Here is a 5087-nt window from a genome sequence, read left to right as displayed (position 1 = left end):
GAAATTTAAACAAAATAGACAAACCTTTACTCAGACTAAGAGAGAGGATACAAATAAGTAAAATCAGAAATGAAAAAGAAGACTTTATGACTGGTACTAAAGATAGTAAAAGGATCATTAATGGCTACTATAAGCAAATATGTGGTAATAAATTAGAAAACCTAGAAAAATGAACAACTTCTTAGACCCATACATGCTACCAAGACTGAATCAGGAAGAAATCCAAAACCTGAAAAGACCAGTAACAAGTAATGAGATTGAAGCTATGCTAAAAATTCTCCCAGAATAAATGAATGAATGAATGCATGTTAAAAAAAAAATCTGGGACCCAATGGCTTCAATGCTGAATTCTACCAAACATTTAAAGAATTAATAGCAATCTTACTTGAATTATTCTGAAAAATAGAGGACAAGAGTATATTTCCAAACTCATTCTGAGGCCAATATTGTCCTTATAACAAAACCAGACAAAGACGCATGAATAAAAGAAAACTACGGGCCAATATCTCTGATAAATAATGAAGCAAAAATCCTAAAGAAAATATTAGGAAATCAAAATCAAAAATACATTACAAAGATCATTCATTATGACCAAATGGGATTTATCCATGGGATGCAGGGATGGTTTAACATACGCAAATCAATCAATGTGATATGTCATATTAACAGAATGAGGGACAAAAATAATAGGATTGGTGGTGTCTCACCTGTCTGATTCTCACATCCTTAAGGATGAGACACTCCCCATTTCTCCCCACACAGCATGGTTCCGCTGTTTTTCCCAGCCACCATTGACTTGGTCAGCTTAAACTCAGACCACAGTCTATGTCGCTACAACCTGTGCAAAAGCAACCCGCTCATTTACAATAGCTTTGCCCAGTTCCTAGTTTAGGAGAAAGGGTATGATCAGGAATTGCTCAATGTGACCCCAGAGGATTGGGATTTCTGTTTCAAGGGCTTGGCATTGGATTTAGAAGATGAGAATTTCATTAAATTTGCAGATAATGACACTCTTCTCAGTGCAAACCATGGCACCAAGATGCTGACTCCATAGGTGTTGGCAGAGGCATATAGCAAGAAGGAGTAGAAGCAATTTTTGTTGGACACTGGAATGGCTTGCCACTCAGGAAAGTGCTGTTTTATGATAACTACTTTGACCTTCCAGTAACTCTTTAATGTGACATGGTGGTTGACTATTGAACAAAACAGAACAATGGTCAAATCCCTTTTAGTTTTGGAAGGATATATTTGCTGGTATACAACACAATTACAAAACATCAACTTTTAATGAAAACTGTGGTATATATTTTCCAGAAATCAAAAGAGATCCAGGCAGATATTTACACAGTTGTCCTGAATCTATTTTTAAAAAAATGATTTCAGCAGCTAAAGAACGCTGGGGAATTATTTTGTTAATTACCAGTTCTCACAGTGATGATGGTAGATTTCTCTGAGGATCTATCACTGAGAATGATTTTGAAGACCTTTTTGACATTGTGATTACAAATGCGTTGAAGCCTCTTTTCTTCTTTCATTTCCTGAGTCAGAGTCCTTTCCAGAGACTTGAGGATAATGAAGATCAGGAGGCACTGCTATCTCTGTAAGCCTGGCTGGTACTCTCAAGGAAATGCTGTCCACCACTGTGAAGTTCTGAATAAAATAACTGGCAAACCTGAGCCCAAGGTTGTTTATTTTGGTGACAGCATACATTCAGATATTTTCCTGGCTCATCACTATAATGGGAGACAGTCCTTATTTTGGAGAAACTGAGAGGAGATGAAGACATGAGGTGTCAGAGGCCTGAGGAGTGAGGGCCTCTAGAAAAGGAAGGAAAATATGAGGGACCAAAGGAAAAGTCTTTAAATAGTTCATCTAAAAACTCTGGCTCTTTATTGATACTGAAAAATACAAAACACTCCTTGGTTTATACATGGTCGTGTAAGAGAATCAGTACTTACAGCACTATTGCAATTCCATGTATTGAAACAATTGCAGAATTGCCTCTGAGCTACTAATTTATAAGATTCTCTTCAAGCAATTTGAAAGCACCTGGTTACTATTCAAATCCTCCATTGGTCTTATTAAACAACGAGACACTAATAATCAACTAAGTTATCCATGAAAAAATGAAGATCAATATATGCAGTAAAAATTTTAGTTTTCAAAAAATACTGTAAAAAGTTTTATAAGAACACGTTTTTAATGAAAATTTACCAAGAAGTTGATATTTGTCCACAGGTCTCCTTTCTATATAAATCATCTTGATACTTAACAACTCTTATACGTTAAAATCTCTGTATCTTGGAACTTAAGCAACCTTATTGGTATATTCTATATCAACAGTTTTGAGATTAGGATTCACCTGAGGAGACACACACACAACACACACACACACACACACACACACACACACACACACACACACAGAGAGAAAGAGAGATACACACACAGACATTTACACATATGCCTAGTCTAATTTTTCTCAAAGTGTGATCCACAGACCAATAGCATAGCATTACCCGAGAATGTGATAATGCAAATTTTTGGGCCTCACCCTCCCAAATCTACTGAATCAGAAATTCTTGAGAATGAGACCTACTAATATGTGTTTTAACAAGCTCTTCAGGTGATTCTGATTCACACTACAATTTTAGAACCACTGATTAGACCACATCCTTCAGATACTCATTTAATTGATTTTGGAAAATATAGCTGAGTGTTGATATCTCTTATATGTCCCAGAAAAGCGCATCCAGAATTGACAACACCTCATCTATACCAGTTCCTTCAAGTAAAATCCAAGAACACTGAGTCCAGTGAGATTAAGTAATTTTTCCAGGAAATTAGGTTTTATGCCATTCTTGTGTTTTCCAAAAAAGAAAAGAGATACATGATTTCTTCTGAGATCATTCAGCCAGTACAGAACACTGATAGTTTAGAAGTCAATTATTTCAACCTTCATTGTTACCCATTCAATTTTTTTTCCCTCTAATAATGTTAAAAACTATTTAATTTATTTTCTTCAACTTTAATCCATACGTACTCAATGGAGACAAAAATTGGTACTGAAAGAAAAACATCTTGGGCCTCTAAAATCACTAAGGAAAAGTTAAGCTGGGAACTACTTAGGGCAAACCTGCTTCCCATTCTATTCAAACTTATCCCTCTGCATATTGAGATAGGTGCATATTTGATTGCCTCCTTTGCAAAGACTTACCAGAAACTCAAAAAAATGCAACCATCTGTCTGTGACCTACCTATGACCTGTAATTCCCTAGAGTAGCTGGGGGTGGGGAGCCGGTTGTTGCTTTGAGTTTTCTCAATCTTTCTAGAGAGAACCAATGTGTTTCTTGTCTCTCTAAAATGTATAAAACCAAGCTGTCCCTCAACCACCTCAGGCACATGTCATCAGGACTTTCTGAGGCTGTGTCATGGGAACATCCTAAACCTTGGTGAAATGGACTTTCTAAATTAACTTAGACCTGTCTCAGATTTTCTGGGTTCACAGAATGAAAAAAATCTTAGACAATACAATGACTTTTGACCTTCCAAACATCATAGCCAACAACGTCTTATTCCTTAGTATTAATTTCTCTTATTAGGAATAAATTTATAGTTAAAGCTGTTTAATTTAATTAATTTAATTTAAATTTAATTTTCCTCATTGGGAACAAAGATGATAATTTTTTTAAAAGGTTGAAAAGGATTTTACAGGTATACTACAATCCAAGATTGTTGTGTTCCATGTGTTACATATATTAGTAGCTATTTGTTATGTTAGTATTTATTTGTTGCAAGATATTTGCAGCCAAATAAAGTTTACAATATGGGTTTCTGGTTACTCTTTATGCTGTAATTTCACTCTATCTATCATGAGCAGTAATTTCACTCTATCTATTACCAGAAGTATCAGAAAACACACTGGTAATCATCATTATTTTACTTGAATTGTAGTAGGTAATTTAATATATTAATGCCTGCAATGGAAAGAAAAAAAAATGTTAAAATTTGTAAATGTTCAGATAAATCCCAGCTATATTGTGGGATTAATATCTCAGGGTAGGTGAAAAATTAGTAAAATCTTTCCCTCAAAGTCAGTCGATTTGTGTGATATCTACTAATAAGCATATGGTGATGTACTTGGAATTTATTTCCAGAATGTCATTGCAATATTATAGTGCTCATACACAATTAGGCTTAGGATTAAATGAAAGATGCTATCTCACATATGTTTTAAATAGATACGATCATTTTAATTGATGCTGAAAAAGCATTTGGTAAAAGTCAACATCCCTTAAAAATTAAAAAGAAAAACTAAAAAAATATCAGTTTAGAAGAAACATACCACAACGTAATAAAAGCCATATATAAAAGACCTACAGCTAGTATAATATTGAATGGAGAGTAACAGAAAATGTTTCCTCTAAGACCTGGAAAATGATGAGGATGCCCAATTTCACAACTGTTATTCCACATAGTACTTGATATGGTTTGGCTGTGTCCCCACCCAAATCTCATCTTGAATTTTAGTTCCTATAATCTTCACATGTCCTGGGAGGGACCTGGTAGGAGGTAAGTGAATGATGGGGCTGAATATTCCTGTGCTGTTTTCATGATAGTGAATAAGTCTCAGGAGATCTGATGGTTTTATAAAAGGCAGTTTCCCTGCATATGCTCTCTTGCGTGCCACCATGTACGATGTGCCTTTGCTACTCCTCCACCTTCCACAATGATTGTGAGGCCACCTGAGCCATGTGGAACTATATAAGTCTATTAAACCTCTTTTTCTTTTTTTTTTTTTTTTAAAGAAATTTTTTTTTTTTTTTTTCATTCTTTTCAAGTGCATTTTTTTTTTTCCCATTTATTTATTTTATTGCATTTTACATTTTGGGGTACATGTGAAGAACATGCAAAATTGTTGCATAGGAACACACGTGGCAGTGTGATTTGCTGCCTTCCTCCCCATCACCTACATCTGGCATTTCTCCCCTTGCTATCTCTCCCCAGCTTCCCACCCCCCACCCTCCCTCCCCTATTTCCCCCCAACTGACCCCAGTGTGTAGTGCTCCCCTCCCTGTGTCCATGTG

At 35.5% G+C, this 5087-nt stretch overlaps 1 pseudogene; it reads left to right on the top strand.

The window, feature by feature from the left end:
* The first annotated feature begins 721 nt into the window (after positions 1-721).
* Positions 722-2111, top strand: LOC116536870 (annotated as a pseudogene).
* The last annotated feature ends 2976 nt before the right edge of the window (positions 2112-5087 follow it).

This window comes from Sapajus apella, unplaced genomic scaffold (genome assembly GCF_009761245.1).
Source record: "Sapajus apella isolate SASKATOON/1434 unplaced genomic scaffold, GSC_monkey_1.0 scaffold104, whole genome shotgun sequence".
NCBI lineage: Eukaryota > Metazoa > Chordata > Mammalia > Primates > Cebidae > Sapajus > Sapajus apella.
Note: the sequence above shows the minus strand (reverse complement) of the source record. Positions and strands in the feature narration are given on the sequence as shown.